This window comes from Mustelus asterias, chromosome 6 (genome assembly GCF_964213995.1).
Source record: "Mustelus asterias chromosome 6, sMusAst1.hap1.1, whole genome shotgun sequence".
Lineage (NCBI taxonomy): Eukaryota > Metazoa > Chordata > Chondrichthyes > Carcharhiniformes > Triakidae > Mustelus > Mustelus asterias.
In genome coordinates, this window is record NC_135806.1 from 146,763,590 (window position 1) to 146,782,591 (window position 19,002).

General features: G+C 47.0%; 1 protein-coding gene across 1 annotated transcript in view; it reads right to left on the bottom strand.

The window, feature by feature from the left end:
* Positions 1-19,002, bottom strand: part of nup155 (nucleoporin 155) — a 425,601-nt gene that overhangs the window by 405,481 nt on the left and 1,118 nt on the right. The gene's annotated exons all lie outside the window — the stretch shown is intronic.

Sequence of the window (19,002 nt, forward strand, 5' to 3'; positions counted from 1 at the left end):
TAGAAAGCCACAGCACAAACAGGCCCTTCGGCCCACAAGTTGCGCCGATCACATCCCCACCTCTAGGCCTATCTATAGCCCTCAATCCCATTAAATCCCATGTACTCATCCAGAAGTCTCTTAAAAGACCCCAACGAGTTTGCCTCCACCACCACCGACGTCAGCCGATTCCACTCACCCACCACCCTCTGAGTGAAAAACTTACCCCTGACATCCCCCCTGTACCTACCCCCCAGCACCTTAAACCTGTGTCCTCTCGTAGCAACCATTTCAGCCCTTGGAAATAGCCTCTGAGAGTCCACCCTATCCAGACCCCTCAACATCTTGTAAACCTCTATCAGGTCACCTCTCATCCTTCGTCTCTCCAGGGAGAAGAGACCAAGCTCCCTCAACCTATCCTCATAAGGCATGCCCCCCAAATCCAGGCAACATCCTTGTAAATCTCCTCTGCACCCTTTCAATGGCTTCAACATCTTTCCTGTAATGAGGTGACCAGAACTGCGCGCAGTACTCCAAGTGGGGTCTAACCAGGGTCCTATAAAGCTGCAGCATTATCTCCCGACTCCTAAACTCAATCCCTCGATTAATGAAGGCTAGTACGCCATACGCCTTCTTGACCGCATCCTCCACCTGCGAGGCCGATTTAAGAGTCCTATGGACCCGGACCCCAAGGTCCTTCTGATCCTCTACACTGCTAAGAATGGTACCCTTCATTTTATACTGCTGCTCCATCCCATTGGATCTGCCAAAATGGATCAAATGGTGGTGGTGTGGTAGACAGTGAGGAAGGGTGTCGTAGTTTGCAGGAAGACTTAGACAGGTTGCAAAGTTGGGCCGAGAGGTGGCGGATGGAGTTTAATGCGGAGAAGTGTGAGGTAATTCACTTTGGTAGGAATAACAGATGTGTTGAGTATAGGGCTAACGGGAGGACTTTGAATAGTGTGGAGGAGCAGAGGGATCTAGGTGTATGTGTGCATAGATCCCTGAAAGTTGGGAATCAAGTAGATAAGGTTGTTAAGAAGGCATATGGTGTCTTGGCGTTTATTGGTAGGGGGATTGAATTTAGGAGTCGTAGCGTTATGTTGCAACTGTACACAACTCTGGTGCGGCCGCACTTGGAGTACTGTGTGCAGTTCTGGTCCCCACATTACAGGAAGGATGTGGAGGCTTTGGAGAGGGTGCAGAGGAGGTTTACCAGGATGTTGCCTGGTATGGAGGGGAGATCCTATGAGGAGAGGCTGAGGGATTTGGGATTGTTTTCGCTGGAAAGGCGGCGGCTAAGAGGGGATCTTATTGAAACATATAAGATGATTAGAGGTTTAGATAGGGTGGATAGTGATAGCCTTTTTCCTCTGATGGAGAAATCCAGCACGAGGGGGCATGGCTTTAAATTGAGGGGGGGTAGTTATAGAACCGATGTCAGGGGTAGGTTCTTTACCCAGAGGGTGGTGAGGGATTGGAATGCCCTGCCAGCATCAGTAGTAAATGCGCCTAGTTTGGGGGCGTTTAAGAGATCCGTAGATAGGTTCATGGACGAAAAGAAATTGGTTTAGGTTGGAGGGTCACAGTTTTTTTTTAACTGGTCGGTGCAACATCGTGGGCCGAAGGGCCTGTTCTGCGCTGTAATGTTCTATGTTCTATCACTACACACTTATCCGGGTTGAAGTCCATCTGCCACTTCTCCGCCCAGTCTTGCATTCTATCTATGTCTCGCTGCAACTTCTGACATCCCTCCAAACTATCCACAACACCACCTACCTTGGTGTCGTCAGCAAACTTACCAACCCATCCCTCCACTTCCTCATCCAGGTCATTTATGAAAATGACAAACAGCAAGGGTCCCAGAACAGATCCCTGGGGCACTCCACTGGTCACTGACCTCCATGCAGAGAAAGACCCCTCCACAGCCACTCTCTGCCTTCTGCAGGCAAGCCAGTTCTGGATCCACAAGGCAACAGCCCCTTGGATCCCATGCCCTCTCACTTTCTCAAGAAGTCTTGCATGGGGGACCTTATCGAACGCTTTGCTGAAGTCCATATAGACCACATCCACCGCTCTTCCTTCGTCAATGTGCTTGGTCACATTTTCAAAGAACTCAACCAGGCTCGTAAGGCACGACCTGCCCCTGACAAAGCCGTGCTGACTACTTTTGATCATACTAAACTTCTCTAGATGATCATAAATCCTGTCTCTCAGGATCCTCTCCATCAACTTACCAACCACTGAGGTTAGACTCACCGGTCGGTAATTTCCCGGGCTGTCCCTGTTCCCTTTCTTGAATATAGGGACCACATCCGCAATCCTCCAATCCTCCGGAACCTCTCCCGTCTCCATCGACGATGCAAAGATCATCGCCAAAGGCTCCGCAATCTCCTCCCTCGCCTCCCACAGTAACCTGGGGTACATCCCATCCGGTCCCGGCGACTTACCAACCTTGATGCCATTCAATAGTTCCAACACATCCTCTTTCTTTATGTCCACATGCTCGATCCTTTCTGTCCTCCGCAATCCAGCAGTACAACCACCCAGATCCCTTTCCACCGTGAATACCGAGGTAAAGTATTCATTAAGCACCTCCGCCATTTCTAACGGTTCCGCACAAACTTTCCCCCCTTCACCTTTTAAGGGTCCTATGCCTTCACATCTCCCTCTCCTAATTTCCTTCTTAAGCTCCTTCCTACATCCCGTATACTCCTCTAAATCCTTAACACCTCCTAGCTCTCTGAACCTTCTGTACGCCTCTCTTTTCTTATTTACCAGGTTCATCACAACCTTCGTGCACCACGGTTCCCGTACCCTACCAACACCCCCCTGTCTCATCGGAACGTTGTCATGCAGAGCTCCAGACAAACATTCCTTGAAAATCCTCCACTTTCCTTCGGTACTTTTCCCCAAGAATGCCTCCTTCCAATTTACCCGTCTAATTTCCTCCCTGATGACACTGTATTTCCCTTTACTCCAGAGAAACACTTTCCTAGCCTGCCTGACCCTATCTCTTTCCAATGCTATCGTGAAGGAGATACCTGTACACCCAGATCCCTCTGCCTAGCAATACTCCTGAGGGTTCAGCCATTTACTCTATATTTCCTATATTTGGAAGATATTAAACCTTCCAAAATGCATTACCTCACATTTGTCCGGATTAAACTCCATCTGTCATCTCTCCGCCCAAGTCTCCAACTGATCTTTTTCCTGCTGTATCCTCTAATGGTCCTCATCGCTATCCACAAATCCACCAACCCAAGTCTCCAACCAAGTCCTCATGTTACTGTTGGAGGCGAGGGAGGAGATTGCAGAGCCTCTGGCGATGATCTTTGCATCGTCGATGGAGATGGGAGAGGTGCCGGAGGATTGGAGGATTGCGGATGAGGTTCCTATTTTCAAGAAGGGGAATAGGGATAGCCCAGGTAATTACCGACCGATGAGTCTAACCTCAGTGGTTGGTAAACTGAGGGACAGGATATATGAGCATTGAGAGAGGTTTAGTGTGCTCAAGAATACTCAGCATGGCTTTGTCAAGGGCAGATCGTGCCTTACGAGCCTGGTGGAGTTCTTCGAAAATGTGACTAAACACATTGACGAAGGGCAGGTGGTAGATGTGGTTTATATGGATTTCAGCAAAGCGTTCGATAAGGTCCCCCATGCAAGGCTTCCAGAAAAAGTGAGAGGGCATGGGATCCAAGGGGCTGCTGCCCCGTGGATCCAGAACTGGCTTGCCCAAAGGAGGCAGAGAGTGGGTATAGATGGGTCTTTTTCTAAATGGAGATCGGTCACCAGTGGTGTGCCCCAGGGATCTGTTCTGGGACCCTTGCTGCTTGTCATTTTCATAAATGACCTGGATGAGGAAGTGGAGGGATGGGTTGGTAAGTTTGCCGCCGACATGAAGGTTGGTGGGGTTGTGGACAGTCTGGAGGGATGTCAGAAGTTACAGAGGGACATAGATAGGATGCAAGACTGGGCAGGGAAGTGGCAGATGGACTTCAACCCAGATAAATGCGTCGTGGTCCATTTTGGTAGGACAAATGGGATGAAGGAGTACAATATAAAGGGAAAGATTCTTAGTACTGTAGAGGATCAGAAGGACCTTGGGGTCCGGGTCCATAGGACTCTATCGGCCCCGCAGGTGGAGGAGGTGGTTAAGAAGGCGTATGGTGTGCTGGCCTTTATCAATTGAGGGATTGAGTTTAGGAGTCCGGGGATAATGATGCAGCTATATTAAACCCTCGTCAGACCCCACTTGGAGTACTGTGCTCAGTTCTGGTCGCCTCGCTATAGGAAGGATGTGGAAAAGATTGAAAGGGTGCAGAGGAGATTTACAAGGATGTTGCCTGGATTGAGTGGCATGCCTTATGAGGATAGGCTGAGGGAGCTCGGTCTTTTCTCCTTGGAGAGACGTAGGATGAGAGGAGAACTAATAAAGGTGTATAAGATGTTGAGAGGCATAGATCGGGTGGACTCTCAGAGGCTTTTTCCCAGGGTGGAAATGTCTGCTACGAGAGGACACAGGTTTAAGGTGCTGGGGGGTAGGTACAGGGGAGATGTTAGGGGTAAGTTTTTCACACAGAGGGTGGTGGGCGAGTGAAATCGGCTGCCGTCAGGGGTGGTGGAGGCGAACTCAATAGGGTCTTTTAAGAGACTCAAAGAACAAAGAACAATACAGCACAGGAACAGGCCCTTCGGCCCTCCAAGCCCGTGCCGCTCCCTGGTCCAAACTAGACCATTCTTTTGTATCCCTCCATTCCCACTCCGTTCATATGGCTATCTGGATAAGTCTTAAACGTTCCCAGTGTGTCTGCCTCCACCACCTTGCCTGGCAGCGCATTCCAGGCCCCCACCACCCTCTGTGTAAAATATGTCCTTCTGATATCTGTGTTAAACCTCCCCCCCTTCACCTTGAACCTATGACCCCTCGTGAACGTCACCACCGACCTGGGGAAAAGCTTCCCACCGTCCACCCTATCTATGCCTTTCATAATTGTATACACCTCTATTAGGTCTCCCCTCATCCTCCGTCTTTCCAGGGAGAACAACCCCAGTTTACCCAATCTCTCCTCATAACTGAGCCCCTCCATCCCAGGCAACATCCTGGTAAACCTCCTCTGTACTCTCTCCAAAGCCTCCACGTCCTTCTGGTAGTGTGGCGACCAGAACTGGACGCAGTATTCCAAATGCGGCCGAACCAACGTTCCATACATCTGCAACATCAGACTCCAACTTTTATACTCTATGCCCCGTCCTATAAAGGCAAGCATGCCATATGCCTTCTTCACCACCTTCATTTATCAGGATTGAACTCCATCTGCCATTTCTTTGCCCAAATTTCCAGCCTATCTATATCCTTCTGTAGCCTCTGACAATGCTCCTCACTATCTGCAAGTCCTGCCAATTTTGTGCGTCCGCAAACTTACTCATCACCCCAGTTACACCTTCTTCCAGATCGTTTATATAAATCACAAACAGCAGAGGTCCCAATACAGAACCCTGCGGAACACCACTAGTCACAGGCCTCCAGCCGGAAAAAGACCCTTCCACTACCATCCTCTGTCTTCTGTGACCAAGCCAGTTCTCCACCCATCTAGCCACCTCCCCCTTTATCCCACGAGATCCAACCTTTTTCACCAGCCTGCCATGAGGGACTTTGTCAAACGCTTTACTAAAGTCCATATAGACGACATCCACGGCCTTTCCCTCGTCAACCATTCTAGTCACTTCTTCAAAAAACTCCACCAGGTTAGTGAGGCATGACCTCCCTCTCACAAAACCATGCTGACTATCGTTAATGAGTTTATTCCTTTCTAAATGCGCATACATCCTATCTCTAAGAATCTTCTCCAACAACTTCCCCACCACGGATGTCAAGCTCACCGGCCTATAATTACCCGGGTTATCCTTCCTACCCTTCTTAAATAACGGGACCACATTAGTTATCCTCCAATCCTCTGGGACCTCACCTGTGTCCAGTGACGAGACAAAGATTTGCGTCAGAGGCCCAGCGATTTCATCTCTCGTCTCCCCGAGCAGCCTTGGATAGATTCCATCAGGCCCTGGGGATTTGTCAGTCTTTATATTCTCTAACAAACCTAACACTTCCTCCCTTGTAATGGAGATTTTCTCCAACGGTTCAACACTCCCCTCCGAGACACTCCCAGTCAACACATCCCTCTCCTTTGTGAATACCGACGCAAAGTATTCATTTAGGATCTCCCCTACTTCTTTGGGCACCAAGCATAATTCCCCACTTTTGTCCCTGAGAAGTCCGATTTTTTCCCTGACAACCCTTTTGTTCCTAACGTATGAATAAAATGCCTTGGGATGCTCCTTAATCCTGTCTGCCAAGGACATTTCGTGACCTCTTTTTGCCCTTCTAATTCCCCGTTTGAGTTCTTTCCTCCTTTTTTTGTACTCCTCCAGAGCTCCCTCCGTTTTTAGCTGCCTGGACCTAAAGTACGCCTCTCTTTTCTTTTTGACCAGTCCCTCAATTTCCCTGGTTATCCACGGTTCTCGAATCCTACCCTTCCTATCCTTCTTTTTAACAGGCACATGCCTGTCCTGTAGCCCTAACAACTGTTCCTTAAAAGACTCCCACATGCCAGATGTGGATTTACCCTCAAACAGCCTCTCCCAATCAACAGCTGCCAATTTCTGCCTGATCTCACTAAAGTTAGCCTTCCCCCAATCCAACACCTTACCCTTGGGACACCACTCATCCTTTTCCATCGCTATCCAAAAGCTAACAGAATTGTGGTCACTATTTGCCACATGTTCCCCTACCGAAACTTTGAAGACCTGACCGGGCTCATTCCCCAGTACTAGGTCCAGTAAAGCCCCCTCTCTAGTCGGGCTATCTACATATTGTTCCAAAGAACCCTCCTGTACGCATTTTACAAATTCCTCCCCATTCAGAGGCCCAGCTCTCAGCGATTTCCAGTCTATACCAGGGAAATTGAAGTCTCCCACTACAACAACCCTATTTTTCCTGCACTTATCCAGTATCTCCTGACATATCTGTTCTTCCACTTCCCTTGGGCTGTTGGGGGGGCCTGTAGTATACCCCCAACATAGTGACTGCGCCCTTCCTGTTTCTGAGCTCCACCCACAGTGACTCGTTACACAACCCCTCTGAATTGTCCTCCCTCTGCACCGCTGTAATATGTTCTCTAACTAATACTGCTACTCCCCCACCTCTTTTGGCCCCTCCTCTGTACCCCGGAATATTCAGCTGCCAGTCCTGTCCCTCTTTCAACCAAGTCTCTGTCACCGCAACTACATCCAAATTCCTCGTAAGCATTAAGGCCCTAATTTCATCTGTCTTACCTGCCAGCCTTGTCCCAGCCACAAGCTCGTCCCCAGCCTCTACACTTGTAGACCTAATATTTTGATCCCCACCCCCCTGCCATACTAGTTTAAACCCCCCCGAACTGCACTAGCAAAACTCCTGGATGAGTACATGGAGCTTAATAGGATGGAGGGTTATAGGTAGGTCGAGAAGGTAGGGATGTGTTCGGCACAACTTGTGGGCCGAAGGGCCTGTTTGTGCTGTAGTTTTTCTATGTTTCTATGTTTCAATCTATGTCCTGCCGTATCCTCTGATGGTCCTCATCACTATCCGTGAATCCACCAACCTTTGTGTTGTCCGCAAACTTATCAAACCAGTTACATTTTCCTCCAAATCATTTATATATGTTACAAACAGCAAAGGTCCCAGCCCTCCATTCAGAAACGCACCCTTCCATTGCTACCCTCTGTCTTCTGTGACCGAGCCAGTTCTGTATCCACCTTGCCAGCTCACCTCTGATCCCATGCGACTTCACCTTCTGCACCAGTCTACCATGAGGGAACCTTGTCAAAGGTCTTACTGAAGTCCATGTAGACAACATCCACTGCCCTACCCTCATCAATCATCTTTGTCACTTCCTCGAAAAACTCGATCAAGTTAGTGAGACACGACCTCCCCTTCACAAAACCATGTTGCCTCTCGCTAATATGTCCACTTATTTCCAAGTGGGTGTAAATCCTGTCTCGAAGAATCCTCTCCAATAATTTCCCTACCACTGAGATAAGGCTCACCAGCCTGTAATTACCTGGATTATCCTTGCTACCCTTCTTAAACAAAGGAACAAATTGGCTATTATTGTGAGAAAGATTTACAAGGAGCAGAATTCTTGAAATATTTTTAACATTTTAATCCAATACATAGGAGGTCCTACAAGAGATAGGGTAGTCCTGGACTTAAGTTTAGGTAACAAAGCCGGGCAACTGATGAAGTGTATCCCAGGACACTGCAGGAAGCGAAGGAGAAAATTGCACGTCCCCTGGCAGAGATATTTGAATCATCGACAGCCACAGGTGAGGTGCCTAAAGATTGGAGGATGGGAAATGTGCCTTTGTTTAAGAGCTTCAGGAAACCAGCCTCCCATCCATTGACTCTGTCTACATTTCCCACTGCCTCAGCAAAGCAGCCGGCATAATTAAGGACCCCACGTACCCTTAACATTCTCTCTTCCACCTTCTTCTGTCGGGAAGATACAAAAGTCTGAATTCACGTACCCAACCGACTCGAGGACAGCTTCTTCCCTGCTGCTGTCAGACTTTTGAATTGGGCAGACCTCGCATTAAGTTGATCTTTCTCTATATCCTAGCTTTGATTGTAACATGACATTCCACACTCTCTCGTTTCCTTCTCTATGAACGGTATGTTCTGTCTGTATAGTGCGCAAGAAACAATGCTTTTCACTCTATGTTAATACATGTAACAATAATAAATCAAATCAAGGGAAAAGCCTGGGAACTACAGGCCGGTGAGCCTAACGTCTGTAGTGGGTAAGTTGTTAAAAAGTATTCTGCGAGAGGATCGATAGGCATTTAGAAACGCAAGGAAGAGTCAGCATGGCTTTGAGAGTGGAAAATCATGTCTCACAAATTTAATTGAGTATTTTGAAGGGGTAACCAAGAAGGTAGATGAGGGCAGTGCAGTTGATGTTGACTACATGGACTTTAGCAAGCTTTGACAAGGTAGCTTGGTACATCAGGTTAAATCTCATGGGATCCAGGGTGAGGCAGCCAATTGGACACAAAATTGGCTTGATGACAGAAGACAGAGGGTGGCTGTAAAGGGTTGTTTTCCAAACTGGAGGCCTGTGACCAGTGGTGTGCCTCAGGGATCAGTGCTGGATCCACTGTTATTTGTCATTGATATTCATGATTTGGATGAGAATTTAGGAGACATGGTTACTAAGTTTGCAGATGACACCAAGATTGGTGGCATAGTGGATAGCAAAGAAGTTTATCTCAGATTGCAATGGGATCTTGATCAATTGGGCCAGTGGGCTGACAAATGGCAGATGGAATTTAATTTAGATAAATATGAGGTGATGCATCTTGGTAGATCGAACCAGGGCAGGACTTACTCAGTTAACAGGATGGCGTTTGGGAGAGTTATAGTACAAAGAGATCTAGGGATACATGTCCATAGCTCCTTGAAAGTGGGAGTGACAGGTGGACAGAGTGGTGAAGAAGGCATTCAGCATGCTTGGTTCCACTGGTCAGAACATTGAATACAGGAGTTGGGATGTCTTGTTGAAGTTGTACAAGACATGAGTAAGGTCTCACTTGGAATACTGTGTACAGTTTTGGTCATCCTATTATAGAAAGGATATTATTAAACTAGAAAGAATGCAGAAATGATTTACTGGCATGCTACCGGAACTTGATGGTTTAAGTTATAAGGAGAGGCTTGATAGACTGGGACCTTTTTCCCCTGGAGCATAGGAGGTGAAAGGATGGTCTTATAGAGGTCTATAAAATAATGAGGGGCATAGATCAGCTAGATAGTCAACATCTTTTCCCAAAGGTAGGGGAGTCTAATACTAGAGGGCATGGGTTTAAGGTGAGAGAGGAGATACAAAAGGGTCCAGAGGGGCAATTGTTTCACACAGAGGGTGGTGAGTGTCTGGAACGAGCTGCCAAAGTAGTAGTAGAGGCGGATACAATTTTGTCTTTTAAAAAGCATTTAGACAGTTACATAGGTAAGATGGTTATAGAGGGATATGGGCCAAATGTGGGTAATTAGGACTAACTTAGTGGTTAAAAAAAAGCTGGCATGGATAAGTTGGGACGAAGGGCCTGTTTCCATGCTGTTTCCCTCTATGACTCTATGCGTGGTTGAATTATCAGTGGGGAAGCATCTTGCAAACAGCGATCATAACTCCATCAGATTCAAGATTGTTATAGAAAAGGATGGGGCTGAAATCTAAGTTCTAAACGGAGGGAAGGCTGATTTTAATCAGATCAGGTATGATTTGGCCACAGTGGACTGGGAGCAGACACTTTTAGGTGACACAACAGTGGGACACATTCAAGAAGGAAATAGGGAGAGTATAGAGCCAACATGTTCAATAAAGGAAAAGGGTGGGACCAACAAATCCAGTGAACCCTGGATATCGAGGAATATACAATATTGTATAAAGAGAAAAGGGGAGAGTTATGGCAGACATCGAGGGCTCAAAACAGCAGAAGTCCAAGAGGCATCGAACATAAGATCAAGGAGGTTAGGATGGAGCTGTATAAAATACTCATTAGGCCAAAGCTAGAGTACTGTGTGCAGTTCTGGTCACCATACGAAAGGAAGGAAGTGATTGCACCAGTCCAAAGATGTGCGGGTTAGGTTGATTGGCCAGGTTAAAAATTGTCCCTTAAAGTCCTGGGATGCGTAGGTTAGAGGGATTAGCGGGTAAAATATGTGGGGGTAGGGCCTGGGTGGGATTGTGGTCGGTGCAGACTCGATGGGCCGAATGGCCTCCTTCTGCACTGTAGGGTTTCTATGTAAGGGTGCAAAGATGATTCACCAGGATTTTGCCTGGGCTGGAGCATTTCAGCTATCAAATGGACTTCATAGGGATGTACAAAATGATGAGGGATAGAACCATAGAATCTCTGCAGTGCAGGTGGTCATTCAACCTGCATCCACTCTCTGAAATAGCATCTCATCCAGACCAAGCCCCCCCACCCTATCCCCCAACCCCATGCATTCACCATGACCAATCCAGCTAAAGTACGTATCTTTGGACTGTGGGAGGAAACCGGAGCACACAGAGAAAACCCATGCAGACATGGGGAAAACGTCCAAATTCCACAGTCACGCAAAGCTGAAATTAAACCAGGGTCCCTGGCACTATGAGACAGCAGTGCTAACCACTGTGCTGCCTATATATAGGGTAGATAGGAAGAAACTTCTCCGCTTCATACGTGTGTCTATTGGTGAGCATTGGTGAGGCCGCAGCTGGAATACTGTGTGCAGTATTCGTCCCCTTATTTGTGGAAGGATATACTGGCCTTGGAGGGAGTGCAGAGAAGGTTCACCAGGTTGATATCAGAGATGAGGGGTGTTGATTATGAGGAGAGACTGAGCAGATTGGGTTTGTACTCGTTGGAATTTTGAAGGCTGAGGGGGGATCTTATAGAGACCTATAAGATAATGAAGGGGCTGGATCGGGAAGAGGTGGAGAGATTCTTTCCACTTAGAAAGGAAGCTAGAACTAGAGGGCACAGCCTCAAAATAAAGGGGGGTCGGTTTAGGACAGAGTTGAGGAGGAACTTCTTCTCTCAGAGGGTGGTGAATCTCTGGAATTCTCTGCCCACTGAATGGTGGGGGCTACCTCGTTGAATATGTTTAAATCACGGAAAGATGCGATTCCTGATCGGTAAGGGAATTAGGGGTTATAGGCATCAGGCGGGTAAGTGGAACTGATCCACTTCAGATCAGCCATGATCTTATTGAATGGCGGGGCAGGCTCGAGGGGCTAGATGGCCTACTCCTGCTCCTATTTCTTATGTTACGTTCTTATCTTGTTTCAAAGATTTGAAACATTCAGTGTGGGGGGGCAGGCAGCACCTTTCATTCCAACATTTTACTATTTTTCTGTTGTGACCTGAGACGCGAATGCCCTATTGCCATCATGAATCTGTCTCTTTTGACACGGTCTGTCTCATTTCAACAAATTGAGGGTTTGATGTATTCTATGAAGCAGGCTGCACTCAGCATTACGGCACTGGGCTTGGGCCAATATGTAACTGTCTCTTCTTACCCCTATATCCTAAACATAAAGATTAAGCAGCTCGGTCCAGGTGTGACTCTTGGTTCAGCAGCAAGAGACACCACCACACTGGGAAAGGAGTTAAGAGTAGAGAGGAGAAGCAGAAGCAGTCCATTCGGCCCTTCGAGCCCGCTCTGCCATTCATCTTGATCATGGTTGATCATCGAATTCAATAGTCAATGTTGTCCGGTTATTTAAGAAGGGTAGCAAAGATAACCCAGGTAATTATAGGCCACTGAGCTTGACATCAGTGATACTGAAACTGTTGGAGAAGATTCTTAGGAATAGGATCTGTACACATTTGGAACTGAATGGTCTTGTTAGCGACAGACAGCATGGTTTTGTACGAGGGAGTTCATGTCTCACTAAAAAATTGAGTTTTTTGAGGAGGTGACAAAAATGATTGACGAGGGAAGACCGTGGAGGTTGTCTACAAGGACTTTAGTGAAGCATTTGACAAGGTCCCTCATGGCAGGCTCGTGCAAAAGGTTAAATCTCACGGGAACTGGCTTGGCAATAGAATAAGAAGTTTAACAACACCAGGTTAAAGTCCAACAGGTTTATTTGGTAGCAAAAGCCACACAAGCTTTCGGAGCTGCAAGCCCCTTCTTCAGGTGAGTGGGAATTCTGTTCACAAACAGAGCGTATAAAGACACAGACTCAATTTACATGAATAATGGTTGGAATGCGAATACTTACAACTAATCAAGTCTTTAAGAAACAAAACAATGTGAGTGGAGAGAGCATCAAGACAGGCTAAAAAGATGTGTATTGTCTCCAGACAAGACAGCCAGTGAAACTCTGTGGGGGTTACAGATAGTGTGACATGAACCCAATATCCCGGTTCATGTCCCGGTTTATTGGGTTCATGTCACACTATCTGTAACCCCCACAGAGTTTCACTGGCTGTCTTGTCTGGAGACAATACACATCTTTTTAGCCTGTCTTGATGCTCTCTCCACTCACATTGTTTTGTTTCTTAAAGACTTGATTAGTTGTAAGTATTCGCATTCCAACCATTATTCATGTAAATTGAGTCTCTGTCTTTATATGCTCTGTTTGTGAACACAATTCCCACTCACCTGAAGAAGGGGCTTGCAGCTCCGAAAGCTTGTGTGGCTTTTGCTACCAAATAAACCTGTTGGACTTTAACCTGGTGTTGTTAAACTTCTTACTGTGTTTACCCCAGTCCAACGCCGGCATCTCCACATCTTGGCAATAGAAGACAGAGGGTCACCGCACTACCAGAAGGACGTGGAGGCGTTAGAGAGAGTGCAGAGGTTTACCAGGATGCTGCCTGGTATGGAGGGTCTTAGCTATGAAGAGAAATTGGGTAAACTGGGGTTATTCTCCCTGGAAAGACAGAGAATGAGGGGAGATCTAATGGAGGTGTACAAGATTATGAAGGGGATAGATAGGGTGAACGGTGGGAAGCTTTTTCCCAGATCAGAAGTGACGATCACGAGGGGTCATGGGCTCAAGGTGAGAGGGGCGAAGTATAACTCAGATGTTAGAGGGATGTTTTTTTACACAGAGGGTGGGGGGGGCCTGGAATGCGCTGCCAAGTAGGGTGGTGGAGGCAGACACGCTGACATCGTTTAAGACTTACCTGGATAGTCACATGAGCAGCCTGGGAATGGAGGGATACAAACGATTGGTCGAGTTGGACCAAGGAGCGGCACAGGCTTGGAGGGCCGAAGGGCCTGTTTCCTGTGCGGTACTGTTCTTTGTTCTTTGGTAGCGGCGGAAGGTGTTTTTCTGAATGGAGGTCTGTAGCTACTGGTGTTCCACAGGGACCTCTACTGTTTGTAATATATATATAAATGACTTAGAAGAAAACTTAGCTGGTCTGATTAGCAAGTTTGCAGATGATACTAAGATTGGCAGAGTTGCGGATAGTGATGAAGATTGTCAGGGAATACAGAAGGATATAGATAGACTGGAACATTGGGCAGAGAAATGGCAGATGGAATTTAATCCGAAACAAATGCAAGGTGATGCATTTTGGAAGATCCAATTCAGGTGGGAGCTATAAAATAAACGGCAGAACCATCAGGAACATAGAACACAGAGAGATCTGGGAGTACAGGTCCACAGATCCTTAAAAGTGACAGCACAGGTGGAAAAGGTGGTGAATAAGGCATATGGCATGCTTGCCTTCATCCGACGGGGCATGGAGTATTAAAGTTGGCAAATTTTGTTTGTTACATTTCGAATACTGTGCCCAATTCTGGTCACCACACTACCAGAAGGGCGTGGAGGCTTTGGAGAGAGTACAGAAAAGGTTTGGCAAGTTATGTTACAGCTTTATAGAACGTTAGTTAGGTCGCACTTGGAATATAGTGTTCAATTCTAGTCACCACACTATCAGAAGGATGTGGAGATTTTGGAGAGGGTACAGAAAAGATTTACCACGATGTTGCCTGGTATGAAGGGCATTAGCTATGAGGAGAGGTTGGAGAAACTTGGTTTGTTCTCACTGGAACGACGAAGGTTGAGGGGCGATCTGATAGAAGTCTACAAGATTATGAGAGGCATGGACAGAGTGGATAGTCAGAAGCTTTTTCCCAGGGTGGAAGAGTCAATTACTAGGGGGCATTGGTTTAAAATGTGAGGGGCAAGGTTTAAAGGAGATGTAGGAGGCAAGCTTTTTTACACAGAGGGTGGTGGGTGCCTGGAACTCACTGCTGGACGAGGTGGTGGAAGCAGATACAATAGTGAGTTTTAAGGGGTGTCTGGACAAATACATGAATAGGATGGGAATAGAGGGATATGGTCCCCGGAGGGGTAGGGGATTTTAGTTCAGTCGGGCAGCATGGTCGGTGCAGGCTTGGAGAGCCGAAGGGCCTGTTCCTGTGCTGTAATTTTCTTTGTTCTTTGAACAGTTGAAAGCTTTTCCCAGAGCAGAAACGACAATTACAAGGGGGCACAAGTTCAAGATAAGGGAGGGAAGGTTCAGTGGAAATGTGCGGGGGAAGTTTTTTTTACAGTAAGAGATCTCACAACACCAGTTTAAAGTCCAACAGGTTTATTTGGTAGCACAAGCCACAAATTTTCACAGCACTACCCCTTCATCAGGTGAGTGGGAGTTCTGTTCACAAACAGGACACATATAGACACAAACTCAATTTACAAGATAATGGTTGGAATGCGAGTCTTTACAGGTAATCAAGTCTTAAAAGGCACAGACAATGTGAGTGGAGAGAGGGTTGAGCACAAGTTAAAGAGATGTGTATTGTCTCCAGCCAGGACAGTTAGTGAGATTTTGCAAGCCCAGGCAAGTTGTATGGGATTACAGATAGTGTGACATGAACCCAAGATCCCGGTTGAGGCCGTCCTGATGTGTGCGGAACTTAGCTTTCCGTTTCTGCTCAGCAATTCTGCATTGTCGTGTGTCATGAAAGCCGCCTTGGAGAATGCCTACCCGAAGATCAGAGGCTGAATGTCCGTGACTGCTGAAGTGTTCCTCAACAGGAAGAGAACAGTCCTGCCTTGTGATTGTCGAGCGGTGTTCATTCATTCGTTGTCGTAGCGTCTGCATGGTCTCCCCAATGTACCATGCCTCGGGACATCCTTTCTTGCAGCGTATCAGATAGACAACGTTGGCCGAGTTGCAAGAGTATGTACCGTGTACCTGGTGGATGGTGTTCTCACGTGAGATGATGGCATCTGGGTCGATGATCCGGCACGTCTTGCAGTGGTTGCAGTGGCAGGGTTGTGTGGTGTCGTAGTCACTGCTCTCCTGAAGGTTGGGTAGTTTGATGCGGACGATGGTCTGTTTGAGGTTGTGCAGTTGCTTGAAGGCAATAAGTGTTGAGATGTTCGTCTTCAATGATGACATGTTGAAGGCTCCGGAGAAGATATCGTAGCTTCTCCACTCCAGGGAAGTACTGGACGACGAAGGGTACTCTGTCCACCGTGTCCAGTCATAGAGGTTTACAGCATGGAAACAGGCCCTTCGGCCCAACTTGTCCATGCCACCCTTTCTTTTTAAGCCCCTAAATTAATCCCAATTGGCCGCATTTGGCCCATATCCCTCTATACCCATTTTACCCATGTAACTGTCTACATGCTTTTTGAAAGACAAAATTGTACCCGCCTCTACTACTACCGCTGGCAGCTTGTTCCAGACACTCACCACCCTCTGTGTGAAAAAACTGCCGCTCTGGTCACTTTTGTATCTCTCCCCTCTCACCTTAAACCTATCCTCGGCACAACATCGTGGGCCGAAGGGCCTATTCTGTGCTGTACTGTTCTATGTTCTATATATCCCCTCTAGTTTTAGACTCCCCTACCTTTGGGAACAGATATTGACTATCTAGCTGATCTGTGCCCCTCAGCAGTTTATAGACCTCTATAAGATAACCCCTCAGCCTCCTACGCTCCAGAGGAAAAAGTCTCAATCTATCCAGCCTCTCCTTATAACTCAATCCATCAAGTCCCGGTAGCATCCTAGTAAATCTTTTCTGCACTCTTTCTAGTTTAATAATATCCTTTCTATAATAGGGTGACCAGAACTGTACACAGTATTCCAAGTGTGGCCTTACCAATGTCTTGCACAAATTCAACAAGACATCCCAACTCCTGTATTCAATGTTCTGACCGATGAAACCAAGCATGCCGAATGCCTTCTTCACCACTCTGTCCACCTGTGACTCCACTTTCAAGGAGCTATGAACATGTACCCCTAGATCTCTTTGTTCTGTAACTCTCCCCAACGCCCTACCATTAACTGAGTAAGTCCTGCCCTGATTCAATCTACCAAAATGCATCACCTCGCATTTGTCTAAATTAAATTCCATCTGCCATTCGTCAGCCCACTGGCCCAATTGATCAAGATCCCGTTGCAATTGGAGATAACTTTCTTCACTGTCCACTATGCCACCAATCTTGGTGTCATCTGCAAACTTACTAACCATGCCTCATATTCTCATCCAAATCTTTAATATAAATGACAAATAACAGTGGACCCAGCACTGATCCCCGAGGCACATGGCTGGTCACAGGCCTCCAGTTTGAAAAACAACTCTCTACAACCACCCTCTTCTATCCATTTAGATACCTCACCCTGGATCCCATGAGATTTAACCTTATGCAACAACCTATCATGCAGTACCTCGTCAAAGGCCTTGCTTAAGTCCATGTAGACATCAACTGCACTGCCCTCATCTACCTTCTTGTTACCCCTTCAAAAAACTCAATCAAATTTGAGAGACATGATTCTCCACTCACAAAGCCATGCTGACTGTCCCTAATCAGTCCTTGCGTCTCTAAATGCCGGTCGATCCTGTCTCTCAAAATACCTTCCAACAACTTACCCAGCACAGATGTGAGGCTCACTGGCCTGTAGTTCCCAGGCTTTTCCCTGCAGCCCTTTTTAAACAAAGGCACAACATTTGCCATTCTCCAATCTTCAGGCACCTCACCTGTGACTATCGATGATTCAAATATCTCGGCTAGGGGACCCGCAATTTCCTCCGTAGCATCCCACAATGTCCTGGGATACACTTCATCAGGTCCCGGGTATTTATCTACCTTGATGCATTTTAAGGCTTCCAGCACCTCCTTCTCTGTAATATGTACTCTCCTCAAGACATCACTATTCATTTCCCCAAGCTCCAGAGGGTACTCTGTCCGCCATATCCCACGTTTGTCTTTTGTGGAGGTCAGTACGGTTTTTCGCTGTGACGCGTAGGATCGATGAGTCGAGCGCCATATTCCGTTCTTACGAGGGCGTCTTTCAGCATCTGTAGGTGTCTGTTGCAATCCTCCTCATCTGAGAGCAGATCCTGTGTATATGGAGGGCTTGTCCATAGGGGATGGCTTCTTTAATGTGTTCAGGGTGGAAGCTGGAGAAGTGGAGTATCGTGAGATTATCCATGGGCTTGCGGTAGTGAAGTGTTGAGGTGACCGTCACTGATGGAGATGCGTGTCCAAGAATGCAACCGATTCCGGAGAGTAGACCATGGTGAGTCTGATGGTTGGATGGAAGTTGTTGATGTCATCATATAGTCGTTTCAATGATTGTTCGCCGTGAGTCCATGAGACAATACACATCTCTAACTTGTGCTTGGCCCTCTCTGCACTCACATTATCTGTACCTTTGAGACTTGATTACCTGTAAAGACTCACATTCCAACCATTATCTTGTAAATTGAGTTTGTGCCTGCATATGCCCTGTTTGTGAACACAGCTCTTCACTCAACTGATGAAGGAGCCCGAGACTCCAAAAGCTAGTGCTGCCAAATAAGCCTGTTGGACTTTAACCTGGTGTTGTGAAACTTCTTACTGTGCTTACCCCTGTCCAATGCCAGCATCTCCACATCAAGTTTTTTTACACATATGATGGAGGCCTGGAATGCACTGCCAAGTGAGGTGGCTGAAGCAGTTACTTTAGCCACAATTAAGACTTACCTTAATAGGCATAGATCCCTTAATAGTGCATAGATCCCTGAAAGTTGGGAATCAAGTAGATAAGGTTGTTAAGAAGGCATATGGTGTCTTGGCGTTTATTGGTAGGGGGATTGAATTTAGGAGTCGTAGCGTTATGTTGCAACTGTACACAACTCTGGTGCGGCCGCACTTGGAGTACTGTGTGCAGTTCTAGTCCCCACATTACAGGAAGGATGTGGAGGCTTTGGAGAGGGTGCAGAGGAGGTTTACCAGGATGTTGCCTGGTATGGAGGGGAGATCCTATGAGGAGAGGCTGAGGGATTTGGGATTGTTTTCGCTGGAAAGGCGGCGGCTAAGAGGGGATCTTATTGAAACATATAAGATGATTAGAGGTTTAGATAGGGTGGATAGTGATAGCCTTTTTCCTCTGATGGAGAAATCCAGCACGAGGGGGCATGGCTTTAAATTGAGGGGGGGTAGATATAGAACCGATGTCAGGGGTAGGTTCTTTACCCAG